Consider the following 20,885-nt stretch of genomic DNA (forward strand, 5'->3'; position numbering starts at 1 on the left):
TCAATCTGACTCGGGATTCTTGACCAGAATGTTTGGAGATGTACCCTTTCTGTCTGTGGACCCTCCAGCAGTGACTCCCCCAGAGACAGGGCAGTTCATGCGCCCCCAATAATGTGCAGTATGTTCTGTGTCTGACCCTGAACTGCCCCAGGGAGGGGGCAGTGTGTGATGTCCCTGTGGGGTGCAGTAAGTTCAATGTTGACCTGGATCTGCCCTCATTCCTCCTGCTCTCGGGGGCAGTCACGCTCCAATCAGTCTGAATTAATTGGAGGGACAGCGTCATCTACTGGACACCGGCGGTATTTCAAGGCACATCATGTCTGGCTCCATCCCAGAGAAATCCAAAACCAACCTGCAGCTCCAATTCATTTTATCAATTGTTTAACAAACTTCAGCTCCATTTGTTGCAGCTTTCAATATTTGAATAAAACTCTTTTGATATTTAGTATTGGTTTTCACGGGCTCTAAGGAAGGGAGAACTTAAAACAATCACTATCACTAAAGAAAAAGTACTCAGTAAAATAATGGGACTCAAGGTGGATAAGTCCCCTGGACCTGACGGCCTGCATCCTAGGGTCTTAAAAGAAGTGGCTGCAGAGATAGTGGATGCATTGGTTGAAATCTCCCAAAATTCCTTGGATTGTGGAGAGCTCCCAGTGGTTTGGAAAACCACAATTGTAACACACCTATTTAAAAAAGGAAGAGAGACAGAAATCAGGAAACTATAGACTAGTTAGCCCAGCATCTGTTGGTGGGAAAAAGCTGGACTCCTTTGTTAAGGAAACAGTAGCAGGACATTTGGAAAAGCATAATACAGTCAGGCAGAGTCAGCATGGTTTTATGAAAGGGAAATCATGTTTGACAAATTTGCTGGAGTTCTTTGAGGATGTAACAAGCAGGGAGGATAAGGGGGAACCAGTGGATGTGGTGTATTTGGATTTGCAGAAAGCTTTCAATAAGGTGCCACATAAAAGGATACTGCACAAGATAAAAGTTCACAGGATTGGGGGTAATATATTAGCATGGATAGAGGGTGGGCTAACTAACAGAAGAGAGTCGGGATAAATGGGTAATTTTCCGATTGGCAAACAGTGACTAGTGGGGTGTCGCGGGGATCGGCCTCAACTATTTACAATCTATATTAATGACTTGGATGAAGGGACTGAGTGTAATGTAGCCAAGTTTGCTGATGATACAAAGCTGATGGGAAAGCAAATTGGAGGAGGACACAAAGAATCTGCAAATAGATGTAGACAGGCTCAGTGAGTGGGCTAATATTTGGCAGATTGAGTATAATGTGGGAAAGTGTGAGGTTATCCACACTGGCAGGAAAAATAAAAATACAATTTATTATTTAAATGGAGAGCTATTACAAAATGCTGCAGTACAGAGGGACCCGATTGCCCTTGTGTGTGAAACACAAAAAGTTAGCGTGCAGTTACAGCAAGTAATTATAAAGTCAATAGAAATGTTGGACTTTATTGCAAGGGGGATCATGTATAAAAGCAGGGAAGTCCTACTACAACTGTACAGTGTATTTGTGAGACTACACTTAAAGTATTGTGTACAGTTTAGGTCTCCTTATTTAAGGAGGGATATACTTGCATTGGAGACAGTTCAGAGAAGCTTCACTAGTTTGATTCCTGAGATGAAGGGGTTGACATATGGGAATAGGTTGAGCAGGTTGATCCTATACTCATTGGAGTTCAAAAGAATGAGAGGTGATTTACTTGAAACATATGATACTGAGGGAACTCGACTAGGTAGATGCAGAGAGGATATTTCCACTCGTGGTGGAATCTAGAACGAGGGGCATAGTTTAAGAATATGGGATTTAGAACTGAGATGAGGAGAAATTTCTACTTTGAGGGTCGTAAATCTGGAATTCTCCACCCCAGAGAGCTGTGGAGGCTGGGCCATTGAATATATATAAGGTGGAGTTGGCCAGATTTTTCAGCGATAACGGAGTGAAGGGTTATGGTGAGCAGGCAGGAAAGTGGAGCTGTGCCCAAGATCAGATCAGCCATGATCTTATTAAATGGCAGAGCAGGTTCGCGTGGCTAATGGCCTACTCCTGCTCCTATTTCTTATGTTTTTTTAAAGGGTGAAGTAATGGATGCAAAAACAATCAGCATTATTTTTTAATCTGAGCATTTTCCCATTGATTAATTGGTCAAATATCCAGAATATTAAACTCCAGCCCAGTTATAGGGGGAATCAATATCAGCAGAAAGAAAGCCCAACTGTCAGAATGGACTCGATTCAGTCTGGGACAACAGCAGAATCCAAACCCTGCAGTCACTTGTGAACTCGCTGGTGTCTCAGCAGGTGGGATGACTGCGTGAATCCCTTCCTACATTCTGAGCAGATGAACGGCCTCTCCCCAGTGTGAACTCGCTGGTGTTCCAGCAGGTGGGATGACTGAGTGAATCCCTTCCCACACTCGGAGCAGGTGAATGGCCTCTCCCCAGTGTGAACTCGCTGGTGTGTCAGCAGGGTGGATGAGACAGTGAATCCCTTCCCACAGTCAGAGAAGGTGAACGGCCTCTCCCCAGTGTGATTGCATCGATGAACTTCCAGCTCAGACAGGGAACTGAATCCCTTCCCACAATCCCCACGGTTTCTCCATGTTGCAGGTGTCCTTGTGTCTCTCCAGGTTGGAAGATCAATTGAAGCCTCTTCCACACACAGAACGCGTGTATGGTTTCTCCCCGCTGTCAATGCTGCGATATTTTTTCGGCTGTGTCACTGGTTAAAGCTCTTTCCACAGTCAGTGTACTGGAACACACTCACTCGGGTGTGTGTGTCTCGGTGCTTTTCCAGTCACACTGATGTTTGAAATCTGTTCCCACAGACAGAACAAACAAACATTTCTCCTTCCACATTCAAAGGCCGATGATATTCAGGTCCTGATGAATCGAGTGATTCTGACAGATCTTGACATGATGTTTGGTTTGAGTTTCCCGTCTGCAAATCCTGCCCTTCGAACAACCTGGAAAAGGAATTTACAAAAATCATTACTGCAAGTAAAGGACAGTAATTCACAACGGACAAATTTAAACTGTATGGAACATTCTTTCCTCTCTTGTTCCTCCAAAGCAGTAAATCCCTGCCCCATTCTCTCTTCCCCGTCCCTGTCCTGAAATTCATTCACATTGCACGTCTGAAGACAGCTTGTCCTCCGCTCCCAATTATCATCACCAACCCTGGCTGGGTTCAGTTCTACACTCACTGGTTCCTGTGGAAAGATAGAAAAAGGAGCAACCATAGATTGCAAGGCTTGCTGGGACATTATATTTGGTCAACCTAAGAATTAGAGCTTACTTCAGCAACTATACCAAACAAGCTGTCAGCAGTTGAAACCACGGGTTGCGATACCTTGCAGCAACTGAGGTCATCTGTCTTTTCTGTTTAATTATAACCACAATGAGGATATGATAACCAAAAACTGGACACTGGAGTGTACAGGGGGCAAGGAAAAGGTTAGCCCAAATAAGGAAAGGATAGCAAAGACAAGTATCCATTGGGTAACACTGATGAGGTAATTAATTACATTGCTATAGAGAGAGACAGTTGAATCTTGCAGACTCTGCACTATTACAAAAAAGAGGAACCATTACATGTGATTCGATGGGACTCATTTACTTGGGTGTATAAATATGCTCCAATTTCTGTGGATTGCGGAGTTGGTAACCCGAGCCTTTGTCAAGGGCACACTCCCCTTGTATACAAGTAAAATAAACTAACAATCTGCTTGTGTTAAGAGTCTGGCTGGGTTCAGTTCTACACTTACTGACTTTCTTCCCCTGAAAGTGCTAACTCTGGCTGGGTTCAGTTCTGCACTCACTGGTTCCCCTCCCCTGAAGGTGCTGACTCTGGCTGGATTCAGTTCTACACTCACTGGTTCCCCTCCCCTGAAGGTGCTGACTCTGGCTGGGTTCAGTTCTACACTCACGGACTTCCCTCCCTCTCACTCAATCCCAGGGGGTGCTGACTCTGGCTGGGTTCAGTTAACATAAGATAAGTAATAGGAGCAGGAGTAGGCCATTTGACCCCTCGGGCCTGCTCCCCCATTCAATAAGATCATGGCTGATTGCATCATGGGCTCAGCTCCACTTCCCTTCCCGCTCCCCATAACACTTTACTCCGTTATCGCTCAAAAATCTGTCTAGCTCCACCATAAAATGTATTGAATGACCCAGCCTCCACAGCTCTCTGGAGCAGAGAATTCCATAGATTTACAACGCTCTGAGAGAAGAAATATCTCCACATCTCAGTTTCTAATGGGCGGCCCTTTATTCTAAGACTATGTCCCCTAGTTTTATTTTCCCCTATGAGTGGAAATATTCTCTCTACATCCACCTTGTCGAGCCCCCTCATTATCTTATAAGTTTCAAAAAGATCACCTCTCATTCTTCTCCATTGTGTATAGGCCCAATCTACTCAACCTATCCTCATAAATTAACCCCCTCATCTCCGGAATCAACCTAGTGAATCTTCTCTCAACAGCCTCCAATGTAAGTATATCCTTTCTCAAATACGGAAACCAAAACTGTACGCAGTACTCCAGGCATGGTCTCACCAATAGCCTGTAAAGTTGTAGCAAGACTTCCCTGCTTTTATACTCTATTCCCCTTGCAATAAAGGCCAACATTCCATTTGCCTTCCTGATCACTTGCTGTACCTGCATACAAACTTTTTGTGTTTCATGCACAACAACGCCCAGATCCCTCTGCACTGCAGCACTTTGCAATTTTTCTCCATTTAAATTAACTTGCTTTCTATTACTTCTGCCAAAGTGGATAACCTCACATTTTCCACATTATACTCCATCTGCCAAATTTTTGCCCATTCACTTAGCCTTTCTATATCCCTTTGCAGATTTTTTGTGTCCTCCTCAGTTTGCTTTCCCACCCATCTTTGTATCATCAGCAAACTTGGCTACATTACACTCAGTCCCTTCATCCAAGTCATTAATATAGATTGTAAATAGTTGAAGACTTAACACCAATCCCTGCGGTACCCCACTAGTCACTGTTTGCCAACCGGAAAATGACCCATTTATCCTGACTCTCTGTTTTCTGTTAGTTAGCCAATCCTCTATCCATGCTATATATTATCCCCAACCTCGTGAACTTTTATCTTGTGCAGTAATGTTTTACGTGGCACCTTATGAATGCCTTCTGGAAATAATCCAAACACACCCCATCCACTGGTTCCCCCTTATCCACCCTGCTCGTTACAACCTCAAAGTACTCCAGCAAATTTGTTAAACATAATTTCCCTTTCAAAAGCTGACTCTGCTTGATTGAATTGTGCTACTCCAAATGTCCCACTACTGCGTCCTTAATAATAGAAGTTGGATAGAAACATAGAAACATAGAAAATATGTGCAGGAGTAGGCCATTCGGTCCTTCGAGCCTGCACCGCCATTCAATGAGTTCATGGCTGAACATGCAACTTCAGTACCCCATTCCTGCTTTCTCGCCATACCCCTTGATCCCCCTAGTAGTAAGGACTTAATCTAACTCCTTTTTGAATATATTTAGTGAATTGGCTTCAACAACTTTCTGTGGTAGAGAATTCCACAGGTTCACCACTCTGGGTGAAGAAGTTTCTCCTCATCTCGGTCCTAAATGGCTTACCCCTTATCCTTAGACTGTGACCCCTGGTTCTGGACTTCCCCAACATTGGGAACATTCTTCCTGCATCTAACCTGTCTAAACCCATCAGAATTTTAAACGTTTCTATGAGGTCCCCTCATTCTTCTGAACTCCAGTGAATACAAGCCCAGTTGATCCAGTCTTTCTTGATATGTCAGTCCCGCCATCCCGGAATCAGTCTGGTGAACCTTCGCTGCACTCCCTCAATAGCAAGAATGTCCTTCCTCAAGTTAGGAGACCAAAACTGTACACAATACTCCAGGTGTGGCCTCACCAAAGCCCTGTACAACTGTAGCAACACCTCCCTGCCCCTGTACTCAAATCCCCTCGCTATGAAGGCCAACATGCCATTTGCTTTCTTAACCGCCTGCTGCACCTGCATGCCAACCTTCAATGACTGATGTACCATGACACCCAGGTCTCTTTGCACCTCCCCTTTTCCGAATCTGTCACCATTCAGATAATAGTCTGTCTCTCCGTTTTTACCACCAAAGTGGATGACCTCACATTTATCCACATTATACTTCATCTGCCATGCATTTGCCCACTCACCTAACCTATCCAAGTCACTCTGCAGCCTCATAGATCCTCCTCGCAGCTCACACTGCCACCCAACTTAGTGTCATCCGCAAATTTGGAGATACTACATTTAATCCCCTCGTCGAAATCATTAATGTACAATGTAACCTATCTAAATCTCTTTTCAGCCTCTGTGTCCTCTACACAACCCGGTTTCCCACTAATCTTTGCGGTCATCTGCAAATTTTGTTACACTACATTCTCTCCCCTCTTCCAGGTCAGCTATGTATATTGTAAACTGTTGTGGTCCCAGCACTGATCCCTGTGGCACACCACTAACCACCGATATCCAACCCGAAAAGGACCCATTTATCCCGATTCTCTGCTTTCTGTTAGCCAGCCAATTCTCTATTCATGCTAATACATTTCCTCTGACTCCGCGTACCTTTATCTTCTGCAGTAACCTTTTGTGTGGCATCTTATCGAATGCCTTTTGGAAATCTAAATACATCACATCCATCGGTGCACCTCTATCCACCATGCTCGTTATATCCTCAAAGAATTCCAGTAAATTAGTTAAACATGATTTCCCCTTCATGAATCCATGTTGCGTCTGCTTGATTGCACTATTCCTATCTCGATGTCCTGCTATTTCTTCCTTAATGATAGCTTCAAGCATTTTCCCCACTACAGATGTTAAACTAACTGGCCTATAATTACCTTCCTTTTGTCTGCCCCCTTTTTTAAACAGAGGTGTTACATTAGCTGCTTTCCAATCCGCTGGTACCTCCCCAGAGTCCAGAGAATTTTGGTAGATTATAATGAATGCATCTGCTATAACTTCCGCCATCTCTTTTAATACTCTGGGATGCATTGCATCAGGACCAGGGGACTTGTCTACCTTGAGTCCCATTAGCCTGTCCAGCACTATCCCCCCCTAGTGATAGTGATTGTCTCAAGGTCCTCCCTTCCCACATTCCCGTGACCAGCAAATTTTGGCATGGTTTTTGTGTCTTCCACTGTGAAGACCGAAGCAAAATAATTGTTTACGGTCTCAGCCATTTCCACATTTCCCATTATTAAATCCCCCTTCTCATCTTCTAAGGGACCAACATTTACTTTAGTCACTCTTTTCCGTTTTATATATCGGTAAAAGCTTTTACTATCTGTTTTTATGTTTTGCGCAAGTTTACTTTCGTAATCTATCTTTCCTTTCTTTATTGCTTTCTTAGTCATTCTTTGCTGTCGTTTAAAATTTTCCCAATCTTCTAGTTTCCCACTAACCTTGGCCACCTTATACGCATTGGTTTTTAATTTGATACTCTTCTTTATTTCCTTGGTTATCCATGGCTGGTTAGCCCTTCTCTTACCACCCTTCTTTTTCACTGGAATATATTTTTGTTGAGCACTTTGAAAGAGCTCCTTAAAAGTCCTCCACTGTTCCTCAATTGTGCCACTGTTTAGTCTGTGTTTCCAGTCTACTTTAGCCAACTCTGCCCTCATCCCACTGTAGTCCCCTTTGGTTAAGCATAGTACGCTCGTTTGAGGCACTACTTCCTCACCCTCAATCTGTATTACAAATTCAACCATACAGTGATCATTCATTCCGAGAGGATCTTTTACTAGGAGATCGTTTATTATTCCTGTCTCATTACACAAGCTAAGATAGCTTGCTCCCTTGTAGGTTCTGTAACATATTGTTCTAAGAAACAATCCCGTATGCATTCTATGAATTCCTCCTCAAGTCTACCCTGTGCGATTTGATTTGACCAATCGATATGTAGGTTAAAATCCCCCATGATTACTGCCGTTCCTTTTTCACATGCCTCCATTATTCCCTTGATTATTGCCCGCCCCATATTGAAGTTATTATTTGTGGGCCTATAAACTACGCCCACCAGTGACTTTTTCCCCTTAATATCTCTAATCTCCACCCACAATGATTCAACATTTTGTTCATTAGAGCCAATATCGTCTCTCACAACTGTCCTGAGATCTTCCTTTATTAACAGAGCTACCCCACCTCCTTTCCCTTCTTGTCTATCTTTCCAAATTGTCAGATACCCCTGTATGTTCAATTCCCAGTCATGGCCACCCTGCAACCTCGTTTCTGTGATGGCCACCAAATCATACCCATTTGTAATGATTTGTGCCGTCAACTCATTTACTTTATTTCGAATGCTGCGTGCGTTTAGGTAGAGTGTTTTAATACTAGTTTTTAAACCATGATTTTTAGTTTTGACCCCTCCTGCAGCCCCTTTATATTCATACATATTGTCCCTTCCTATCACCTTGTGGTTTACACTTACCCCAGTGCTACTCTGCTCTGTTGCCTCCTGCCTTTTGCATTCTTTCTTGGGGTCCTGTTCATCTGAGCTCTCACCCACTCTAACTAGCTCAGAGCACTCTCCTGGGTTCCGAATACTCCTTGCATTGAGGCACCGAGCTTTCATGCTTGCCTTTTTATTACACTTTGACCCTTTAGAATTTTGCTGTACAGTGGCCCTTTTTGTTTTTTGCCTTGGGTTTCTCTGCCCTCCACTTTTACTCATCTCCTTTCTGTCTTTTGCTTTTTCTCCATTTTGTTTCCCTCTGTCTCCCTGCATTGGTTCCCATCCCCCTGCCATATTAGTTTAATGCATCCCCAACAGCACTAGCAAACACTCCCCCTTGGACATTGGTTCCAGTCCTGCCCAGGTGCAGACCGTCTGGTTTGTACTGGTCCCACCTCCCCCAGAACCGGTTCCAATGCCCCAGGAATTTGAATCCCTCCCTGCTGCACCACTGCTCAAGCCATGTATTCATCTATCAGTCAATGGTATGTGAGTGTGGGGTATAATCTGTACCTGCCAGTTTCTGGTATGTGAGTGTGGGTATAATCTGTACCTGTCAGTGTCTGGTATCTGAGTGTGGGGTATAATCTGTACCTGTCAGTTTCTAGTATGTGAGTGTGTGTATAATCTGTACCTGTCAGTCTCTGGTATGTGAGTGTGTGTATAATCTGTACCTGTCAGTCTCTGGTATGTGAGTGTGGGGTATAATCTGTACCTGTCAGTTTCTAGTATGTGAGTGTGTGTATAATCTGTACCTGTCAGTCTCTGGTATGTGAGGGTGGGGTATAATCTGTACCTGTCAATTTCTGGTATGTGAGTGTGGGTATAATCTGTACCCGTCAGTGTCTGGTATGTGAGTGTGGCTTTAATCTGTACCTGTCAGTTACTGGCATGTGAGTGGGGGGTGTAATCTGTACCTGTCAGTTTCCCGTAAGTGACTGTGGGGTACCATCAGTACCTATCAGTGTCTGGCAAGTGAGTGTGGGTGTTTAACGTACGTGTCAGCGTGATCTGTTTCAATGGTGAAATAGCATCTGATTCTACTGCTCCATGTGGCTGTAAGATTCATAATGTAACTCTGCCACTTCGGATCACCGTGGGACTGACAGCTTCTGCTGCCTGTGATAATAGGATTGAGGCCAGTTCTGTGTCTCTGCGCTCTGTGAGTGATAATGTACTTACTGTGTGTGAGGAGGAGCTGTCTGCACTGTTCCTTGTGTTCCGGTGGAGGAAAGATCATATTTGTTCTGGCTGGTTAAAGAATTTTGCTCTGAGAATAATAATACAAGAACATTATTAGTTATAAGATATGGATGCGGGGGAGAATATGATGTAACTGAGGGAGTGACAATGTATCTCTCGATCACCGGCGACACGGTTCTGGAGAACTCAGCTCACCGAAACAATATAACCCGTCTTTAAAATATCTTCTCCCACACTCCTCTCCCAGTGCCTGCAATAGATGCACTTTGTGAAACTCCCCACATCCTCACTGCCAGGCTGTGTTTCCACTGCTCTCTGTCCAAGAACAACAGACACGGTGAGATTGGAACTGAATCAGGGACATTCACTGCTGATTTGTGGAAAGAAAGCAGCAATGATTTGAAACAGTGAGGTGATTTACTTTCTCTGTTACCACACACAGTCCGAGAATGGTCTCTCCCTTCCCCCACTCTCTCCATGTTCCGGAACTAGTTCCTGCTCCACTCTGCCCCTTACACACAGTCCCCAACTACCCCTGACCTCCCCACTTATTCTATGATCATGCCCTCTAGTTCTAGTCTCCCCCATCAGTGGAAACATCCTCTTTGCACCCACCTTGCGATGGCAGGAGAGCTCGGACACATGTCATGCTCCTTCTGCGCTATGTGGGAAGTCAGGGACGCTCCCAGTGTCCCTGACGACTACATGTGTATCCGCCTGCAGCACCTGATGGACCACATTGCGGCACTGGAGCTGCGGGTGGATTTACTCTGGAGCATCCACGATGCTGAGGATGACGTGAATAGCACATTTAGTAGTTGGCCACACCGCAGGTAGAAGGTACACAGCCAGATAGGGGATGGGTGACCAACAGGAAGAGCAGTGGACGGAAGGTAGTGCAAGGGTCCCCTGCGGTCATCCCCCTGCAAAACAGATACACCGTTTTGGGTACTGTTGAGGGGGATGACTCACCAGGGGAGAGCAGCACCAGCCAGGTTCATGGCATCATGGGTGGCTCTGCTGCAGAGGAGGGCAGGAAAAAGAGTGGGAAGGCTGTAGTGGTAGGGGATTCTATTGTAAGGGGAATAGATTGACGTTTCTGCAGCCGCAATCGAGACTCCAGTTTGGTATGTTGCCTCCCTGGTGCAAGGGTCAAGGTTGTCTCGGAGCGGATGCAGGACATTTTGAAGAGGGAAGATGAACAGCCAGTTGTCGTGGTGCATGTAGGTACCAACGATATAGGTAAAAAATGGGATGAGGTCCCACAAGACGAATTTAGGGAGCCAGGAGGTAAATTAAAAAGTAGTACCTCAAAGGTAGTCATCTCAGGATTGCTACCAGTGACACGTGCTCGTCAGAGTAGGAATCGCAGGATAGCTCAGATGAATACGTGGCTTGAGGAGTGGTGCAGAAGGAAGGGATTTAAATTCCTGGGACATTCGAACCAGTTCTGGGGGAGGTGGGACCAGTACAAAGCGGATGGTCTGCACCTGGGCAGGATCGCAACCAATGTCCTAGGGGGAATGTTTGCGAGTGCTGTTGGGGAGGAGTTAAACTAATATGGCAGGGGGATGGGACGCTATGCAGGGATACGGGGCGATATGCAGGGATACAGGGGGAAGTAGAATGGTGGCAGAAGCAAAAGATAGAAAGAAGAAAAGTAAAAGTGGAGGGCAGAGAAACACAAGGCAAAAAGCAAAAAGGGCTACATTACAGCAAAATTCTAAAAGGGACAAAATGTGTTAAAAAGACAAGCCTGAAGGTTCTGTGCCTCAATGCGAGGAATATTCGTCATAAGGTGGACGAATTAACTGCGCAGATAGCTGTTAACGGATATGATGTCAATGACATCACAGAGATGTGGCTCCAGGGTGACCAAGGCTGGCAACTCAACATCCAGGGGTATTCAACATTCAGGAAGGATAAACAGAAAGGAAAAGGAGGTGGGTGGCATTGCTGGTTAAGGAGGAAATTAACGCAATAGTAAGGAAGGACATTAGCTTGGATGATGTGGAATCGGTATGGGTGGAGCTACGGATTACCAAATGGCAGAAAACGCTAGTGGGAGTCATGTAACGATCACCAAACAGTAGTAGTGAGGTTGGGGACAGCATCAAAACAAGAAATTAGGGATGCGTGCAATAAAGGTACAGCAGTTATCATGGGTGACTTTAATCTACATATTGATTGGGCTAACCAAACTGGTAGCAATGCGGTGGAGGAGGATTTCCTGGAGTGTATTAGGGATGATTTTCTAGACCAATATGTCAAGGAACCAACCGCAAATGTGACGCCCCTATTTAAAAAAGGAGGCAGACAAAAAGCAGTAGATGTGTTGTATTTGGACTTCCAGAAGGCATTTGACAAGGTGCCACATAAAAGGTTATTGCACAAGATAAAAGCTCACTGGGTTGGGGGCAAGATATTAGCATGGATAGAGGTTTGGCTCACTAACAGAAAATAGAGAGTCGGGATAAATGGTTCATTCTCTTGTTGGCACTCAGTAATGAGTGGGGTGCTGCAGGTATCAGTGTTAGGACCCTAACAATTTACAACCCATATTAACGATTTGGAAGAAGGGACTGAGTGTAACGTAGCCAAGTTTGGTGACGATACAAAGATGGGAGGAAAAGCAATGTGTGAGGAGTACACAAAAACTCTGCAATAGGCGAAGTGAGTAACCAAAAATTTGGTAGATGGATATAATGTTGGAAAGAGTGAAGTCATGCTCTTTGGCAGAAAAAAATCAAAGAGCAAGTCATTATTTAAATGGAGAAACATTGCAAAGTGCTGCATTACAGCGGGACCTGGGGGTACTAGTGCATGAAACACAAAAGCATAGTGTGCAGGTACAGCAATTGATCAGGAAGGCCTTTATTGCAAAGGGGATGGAGTATTAAAGGAGGGAAGTCTTCCTCCAGCTTTCCAGAGTATTCGTGAGGCTACACCTGGAATACTGCGTGCAGTTTTGGTTTCCACATTTATGAAAGGATATACTTGCTTTGGAGGCAGCTCAGAGAAAGTTCACTGATTGATTTCGGAAATGAGGGGGTTGACTTATGAGGATAGGTTGAGTAGGTTGAGCCTCTACTCATTGGAATTCAGAAGAATGAGAGGTGATCTTATCGAAATGTATAAGATTATGAGGGGGCTTGACAAACATAGAAACATAGAAAATAGGTGCAGGAGTAAGCCATTCGGCCCTTCGAGCCTGTACCACCATTCAATAAAATCATGGCTGATCATTCACCTCAGTACCCCTTTCCTGCTTTCACTCCATACCCCTTGATCCCTTTAGCCGTAAGGGCTATATCTAACTCCCTCTTGGACATATCCAACGAACTGGCATCAACTAACTTTCTGAGGTAGAGAATTCTACAGATTAACAACTCTGAGTGAAGAAGTTTCTCCTCATCTCAGTCCTAAATGGCTTACCCCTTATCATTCAACTATGTTCCCTACTTCTGGACTGCCCCAATAACGAGAACATTATTCCTGCATCTAACCTGTCCAGTCCCATCAGAATTTTATATGTTTCTATAAGATCCCCTCTCATCCTTCTAAACTCCAGTGAATACAGGCTCAGTCGATCCAGTCTCTCCACATATGTCAGTCCTGCCATCCCAGGAATTAGCCTGTTGAAGCTTTACTGCACTCCCTCAATAACAAGAATGCCCTTCCTCAGATTAGGAGACCAAAACTGAACACAATATTCCAGATGAGGCCTCACTCAGGCCCTGTACAACTGCAGTAAGACCACCCTGCTCCTATACTCAAATCCCCTAGCTATGAAGGCCAACATATCATTTGCCTTCTTCACCGCCTGCTGTACCTGCATGCCAACTTTCAATGACTGACGTACCATGACACCAGGTCTCGTTGCACCTCCCCTTTTCCTAATCTGCCGCCATTCAGATAATATTCTGCCATCGTGTTTTTGCCAACAAAGTGGATAACCTTACATGTTTCCACATTATACTGCATCTGCCATGCTTTTGCCCACTCGCCTAACCTGTCCAAGTCACCCTGCAGCCTCTTAGCAACCTCCTTACAGCGCCACCCAGCTCAGTGTTGTCTGCAAACTTGGAGATATTACACTCAATTCCTGCATCCAAATCATTAATGTATATTGTAAATAGCTGGGGTCCAAGCACTGAGCCCTGTGGCACCCCACTAGTCACTGCATGCCATTCTAAAAATGGCCCGTTCATCCCAACTCTCTGTTTCCTGTCTGCCAACTAGTTCTCTATCCATATCAGTACATTCCCCAATACCACGTGCCTTAATTTTGCACACCAATCTCTTGTGTGGGACCTTGTCAAAAGCCTCTTGAAAGTCCAAATACACCACATCCACTGGTTCTCCCTTGTCCACTCTACTAGTAAGATCCTCAAAAAATTCTGGAATATTTGTCAAGCATGATTTCCCTTTCAGAAATCCATGCTGACTTGAACCGATCCCGTCACTGCTTTCCAAATGCGCTGCTATTTCATCTTTAATAATTGATTCCAACATTTTCCCTACTGCTGATGTCAGGCGAACCGGTCTATAATTACCTGTTTTCTCTCTCCCTCCTTTCTTAAAAAGTGGTGTTACATTAGCTACCCTCCAGTCCATAGGAACTGATGCAGAGTCGATAGATTGTTGGAAAATGATCACCAATGCATACACTATTTCTCGGGCCACTTCCTTAAGTACTCTGGGATGCAGACTATCAGGCCACGGGGATTTATTGGCCTTCAATCACATCAACTTCCCTAACATAATTTCCTGCCTAATAAGGATTTCCTTCAGTTCCTCATTCTCACTGGACCCTTGGTCCCCTAGTATTTCCGGAAGGTTATTTGTGTCTTCCTTCGTGAAGACAGAACCAAAGTATTTGTTCAACTGGTCCGCCATTTCTTTGTCCCCCATTATAAATTCACCTGAATCTGACTGCAAGGAACCTACATTTGTCTTCACTAATCTTTTTCTCTTCACATATCAATAAAAGCTTTTTCAGTCTTTTTATGTTCCCAGCAAGCTTCCTCTCATACCCTATTTTCACCCTCCGAATTAAACCCTTTATCGTCCTCTGCTGAATTATAAAATTCTCTCAGTCCTCAGGTTTGCTGCTTTTTCTGGCCAATTTATATGCCTCTTCCTTGAATTTAACACTATTCTTAATTTCCCTTGTTAGCCACCGTTAAGCCACCTACCCCGTTTTATTTTTACTCCAGACAGGGATGTGCAATTATTGAGGTTCATCCATGTGATCTTTAAATATTTGCCATTGCCTATCCACCATCAACCCTTTAAGTATCATTTGCCAGTCTATTCTAGCCAATTCACGTCTCATAGCATCAAAGTTACCTTTCCTTAAGTTCAGGATCCTAGTCTCTGAATTAACTGTGTCACTCTCCATCTTAATAAAGAATTCTACCATATTATGGGTCACTCTTTCCCAAGGGGCCTGGTACAACAAGATTGCTAATTAGTCCTTTCTCATTCCACATCACCCAGTCTAGGATGGCCATTATTAAGGAAACAGTAGCGGGACATTTAGCAAAGCATGATTCAATCAAGCAGAGTCAGCATGGCTTTATGAAAGGGGAATCACGTTTGACAAATTTGCTGGAGTTCTTTGAGGATGTAACGAGCAAGGTGGATAAGGGGAACCAGTGGATGAGATGTATTTGGATTCCCAGAAGGCATTTGATAAGGTGCCACATAAGAGGTTACTGCACAAGATAAAAGCTCACGGGGTTGAGGGCAGTATATTAGCATGGTTAAATAACAGAAAATAGAGAGTCGGGATAAATGGGTCATTTTCCGGTTGGCAAACAGTGACTAGTGGGGTGCCACAGGGATCGGTGCTGGGTTTTCAACTATTTACAATCTATATTAATGACTTGGATGAAAGGACAGAGTTTAATGTAGCCAAGTTTGCTGATGATACAAAGATGGGTGGGAAAAGCAAATTCTGAGGACACAAAATATCTTCAAAGGGATATAGACAGGCTAAATGAGTGGGCAAAAATTTGGCAAATGTAGTATAATGTGGGAAAATGTGAGGTTATGCACTTTGGCAGAAATAATAGAAAAACTAATTTTAATTTAAATGGAGGAAAATTGCTAAGTGCTACAGTACAGAGAGACCTGGGGGTCCTTGTGCATAAAACACAAAAAATTAGTATGCAGGTACAGCAAGTAATCTGGAAGGCAAATGGAATGTTGGCCTTTATTGGAAGGGGGATAGAGTATAAACACAGAAAATTTCTGCTGCAGCTGTACAGGGTATTGGTGAGGCCACATCTGGAGTACTGCGCACAGCTTTGATCTCCTTATTTCAGCAGGGATATACTTGCATTGGAGGCTGTTCAGAGTTTGATTCCGAAGATGAAGTGGTTGTCTTATGAAGATAGGTTGAGTAGGTTGGGGCTATACACATTGGAGTTCAGAAGAATCAGAGGTGATTTTGTTGAAACATATGATAACAAGGGGGCTCGAAAAGGTGGATGCAGAGAGGATATTTCCATTCATCGGGTAAACTAAAACTAGGGGGCATAGTCTCAGATCATCCATGAGATGAGAAGAAATTTCTTCGCTCAGAGGGTTGTAAATCTATGGAATTCTCTGCCTAAGAGAGCTGTGGAGGCTGGGTCATTGAATATATTTAAGGTGGGGATAGACAGACTTTTGAGCGATAATAGAGTAAAGAGTGATGGGAAGCGGGCATGGAAGTGGAGCTGAGTCCATGATCAGATCATCCATGATGTTATTCAATGGCGGAGCAGGCTCCAGGGGCCAAATGGCCTTCTCCTGCTCCTATTTCTTATGAGATAACAACCCTGGGACTGTACGTGGGGATTCTCAACCTGGGACTGTACATGGGGATTCTAACCCTGGGAGTGAGCAGCTCTGGGGCTTTCCAGTTACAATTGTCTGGGACGTAAATCGTAAGCAGCGCCTTTAGGAGAGATGGTGAGAAATCCGAGGTGTTGAGTGAGAATAAAATAATTAAGTTGTTGCTTTATGCAGGAGGACCGGTTGGAAACAGACACTGACGCTGCTCCTGCACCAAGATGGCCGCGCATGCGCTTTGCTGTTCACTGATTCAAGATGGTGGAGCGCTGAACTTGCCTTCCTATACAAAGATGGTCGCAGTTACCCTGGGCCTGTGACCTGGAGAAAGCCTCGAGGCTGCAGTCGCCGATATTCCGGTTATTATTCCGGGCTTCCGGCGGGCACCAGTTGTTTATGAAGCCTCCCCGGCTCCCCGCTGGTCCCTTACTCCTCTCCGTACAGGTGAAAATGCGTCCTTTTGCGCAGCACATTTTTGACCGTGTCCGCTCCGCCATTACACGCACCGCGCATGCCCCAAACAGCCTGGTCCTACGCCTGCGCACTGGGTCCCTGTAATCTGGGCTCAGCACATTCTCCCCCGCGGGGAATGCTGGGTAAATGCGAAAGGCCGCGTCAGTGAATGGAAAAGGGTTTACTGGGATTGCATTGGGCACTGAACCATGTTCATTCTGGTATTTAGACTTTGTTTCTGCTGCTCTTCATAACCCTTGTACCTGCGCTGGAGATTGATGTTCTGTATAAATATTAAATAAATCAGCTTGTTTCAAACACCATGTGTGGAATATTTGATTTCTCCACAATAAGGGGTCCTGAAATTAAGGACAAGTAACTTCGATGGTATGAGATGTGAATTGGCTAGAATAGACTGGCAAATGATACTTAAGGGTTGATGGTGGATAGGCAATGGCAAACATGTAAAGATCACATGGATGAACTTCAACAATTGTACATCCCTGTCTGGAATAAAAATTAAATGGGTAGGTGGCTATGTTTCTATACCTATTTTCTATGTTTCTATATTCAAAAGGGAGTTAGATGAAGTCCTTACTACTCGGGGGATCAAGGGTTATGGCGAGAAAGCAGGAAGGGGGTACTGAAGTTTCATGTTCAGCCATGAACTCATTGAATGGCGGTGCAGGCTAGAAGGGCTGAATGGCCTGCTCCTGCACCTATTTTCTAACCGTGGCTAACAAGGGAAATTAAGGATAGTGTTAAATCCAAGGAAGAGGCATATAAATTAGCCAGAAAAAGCAGCAAACCTGAGGACTGGGAGAATTTTGTAAAACAGCAGAGGAGGACAAAGGGTTTAGTTAGGAGGGGGAACATACAGTATGAGAGGAAGTTTGCTGGGAACATAAAAACTGACTGAAAAAGCTTCTAAATATATGTGAAGAGAAAAAGATTAGTGAACACAAACGTAGGTCCCTTGCAGTCAGATTCAGGTGAATTTAGAATGGGGAACAAAGAAATGGCAAACCAGTTAGACAAATTCCTTGGTTCTGTCTTCATGAAGGAAGACACAAATAACCTTCCAGAAATACTAGTGGACCGAGGGTCGAGTGAGAAGGAGGAACTGAAGGAAATCCTTATTAGGCAGGAAATTGTGTTAGGGAAATTGATGGGATTGAAGGCCGATAAATCCCTGGGGCCTGATATTCTGCATCCCAGAGTACTTAAGGAAGTAGCCCTAGAAATAGTAGTTGCATTGGTGATCATTTTCCAACTGGCTATCGACTCTGGATTGGTTCCTATGGACTGGAGGGTAGCTAATGTAACACCACTTTTTAAAAAGGAGGGGAGCGAAAAAACGGTAATTATAGACTGGTTAGCCTGACATCAGTCGTGGGGAAAATGTTGCAATCAATTATTAAAGGCGAAATAGCAACACATTTGGAAAGCAGTGACGGGATCAGTGCAAGTCAGCATGGATTTATGATGGGGAAATCCTGCTTGACAAATCTTCTAGAATTTTTTGAGGATGTAACTAGTAGAGTGGACAAGGGAGAACCAATGGATGTGGTGTATTTGGATTTCAAAAGGCTTTTGACCAGGTCCAACATAAGAGATTGGTATGCAAAATTAAGGCACGTGGTATTGGGGGTAATGTACTGACGTGGATAGAGAACGGTTGGCAGACAGGAAGCAGAAAGTCAGCATAAAGCGGTTCTTTTCAGAATGGCATGCAGTGACTAGTGGGGTGCCGCAGGTCTCAGTGCTGGGTCCCCAGCTATTTACGATATACATCAATGATTTGCATGAGGGAATTAAGTGTAATATCTCCAAGTTTGCAGATGACACTATGCTGGGTGGCGTTGTGAGCTGTGAGGAGGATGCTAAAAGGCTGCAGGGTAACTTGGACTGGTTCGGTGTGTGGGCAAATGAGTGGCAGATGCAGTATAATGTGGATAAATGTGAGGTTATCCACTTTGGTGGAAAAAACACGAAGGCAGAATATTATCTTAATGTTGGCAGATTAGGAAAAGGGGAGGTGCAACGAGACCTGGGTTTCATGGTACAACAGTCATTGGTATGCAGGTGCAGCAGACGGTGAAGAAGGCAAATGGTATGTTGGCAATCATAGCTAGGGGATTTGAGTATCGGAGCAGGGAGGTCTTACTGCAGTTGTATAGGGCCTTAGTCACCTAGAATATTGTGTTCAGTTTTGGTCTCCTAATCTGAGGAAGGACGTTCTTGCTATTGAGGGAGGGCAGGGAAGATTCACCAGACTGATTCCCGGGATGTCAGGACTGACATATGGGGAGAAACTGGATCGACTGGGCCTGTATTCACTGGAGTTAGAAGGATGAGAGGGGATCTCATAGAAATATATAAAATTCTGACGGGACTGGACAGGTTAGATGCAGGAAGAAAGTTCCCGATGTTGGGGAAGTCCAGAATCAGGGGACATAATCTAAGGATAAGGGGTAAGCATTTGGGACCGAGATGAGGAGAAACTTCTTCACTCAGAGAGTTGTTAACCTGTGGAATTCCCTACCGCAGAGAGTTGTTGATGCCAGTTCATTAGATATATTCAAGAGGGAGTTATCTATGGCCCTTACAGCTAAAGAGATCAAGGAGTATGGAGAGAAAGCAGGAAAGGGGTACTGAGGTGAATGATCAGGCATGAGTTTATTGAATGGTGGTGCAGGCTCGAAGGGCGGAATGGCCGACTCCTGCACCTATTTTTATGTTTCTATGTTTCTTTGTGAGAGTTAATTCCCTTTCCCACTGAATACTGCGGACAGACATGGTCACCTTGGTAAGAGAATGATCAGTGTGACATCACTTTTTAAACAAGAGCACACAAGACAATGGGTCATCAATAAATGGGAAAGGGATTAAACACTCTGCAATTACATTGTAAATAATAGGAAACAAAATGCTGGAAAATAACTGGTGAAGATAATAACTTATCTCTGTGGAATTGACTAGCAAACATTCAGAATGATGTGTTTAGTTTACACACACACACAGACATATTCATACACTGTTATATGAAATATCAAAATATTACACTCCAGCCCAGTTTTAGGGGTTATTATCAACAGAAACAAATCCCAACTGACAGAATGAACACAATTCAGTCAGAATGCGATTAACAGCAGTAATAACAGTAGAACCCAACCACTGGAGTCACTTGTGAACTCGCAATTCAGATGACTGAGTGAATCCCTTCCCACATTTCCCCAGTGTGAACTCACTGGAGTTTCAGCAGATCGGATGACTGAGTGAAACCCTGCCCACACACAGAGCAGGTGAACGGCCTCTCCCTGGTGTGACTGCGACAATGAATTTCTAGATCAGACAGGGAACTGAATCCCTTCCCACAATCTCCACATTCCCACGGTTTCTCCATGGTGGGGGTGTCCTTGTGTCTCTCCAGTTTGGACGATCAGTTGAAGTTTCGTCCATACACAGAACACATGTAGTTTCTCACCGCTGTGAATGGTGCGATGTTTTTTCAAGCTTAGTACTTGCTTGAAGCTCTTTCCACAGTCAGTACACTGGGACACTCTCACTCGGATGTGTGTGTGTGTGTGTGTCTCGGTGCCTTTCCAGTCACACTGATGTTTGAAATATTTTTCCACAGACAGAAAAGACCTAAGAACAGAAGAAATAGAAGCAGGAGTAGGCCATATGGCCCCTCGAGCCTGTTCCGCCATTCAATACGATCATTGCTGATCCGATCATGGACTCAGGTCCACTTCACTGACCGTTCCCCATAACTCCTTATTCCCTTATCTCTGTCTTAAATGTATTCAATGTCCCAGCTTCCACAGCTCACTGAGGCAGCGAATCCAACATATTTACCACGATCTGA

General features: G+C 44.4%; 1 long non-coding RNA gene across 1 annotated transcript; it reads right to left on the reverse strand.

Annotated features, from left to right (window-relative positions):
• Positions 1-1,459: 1,459 nt before the first annotated feature.
• On the reverse strand, positions 1,460-17,055 carry LOC139272786 (uncharacterized). The gene is made up of 3 exons (XR_011594965.1): positions 16,841-17,055; positions 9,698-9,785; positions 1,460-2,992 (listed from the first exon to the last, which is right to left on the reverse strand). It is a non-coding gene; the product is annotated as an uncharacterized lncRNA (long non-coding RNA).
• Between the last annotated feature and the right edge of the window lie 3,830 nt (positions 17,056-20,885).

The sequence above is a fragment of the Pristiophorus japonicus genome, chromosome 9 (assembly GCF_044704955.1).
Source record: "Pristiophorus japonicus isolate sPriJap1 chromosome 9, sPriJap1.hap1, whole genome shotgun sequence".
NCBI classification, from domain to species: domain Eukaryota; kingdom Metazoa; phylum Chordata; class Chondrichthyes; family Pristiophoridae; genus Pristiophorus; species Pristiophorus japonicus.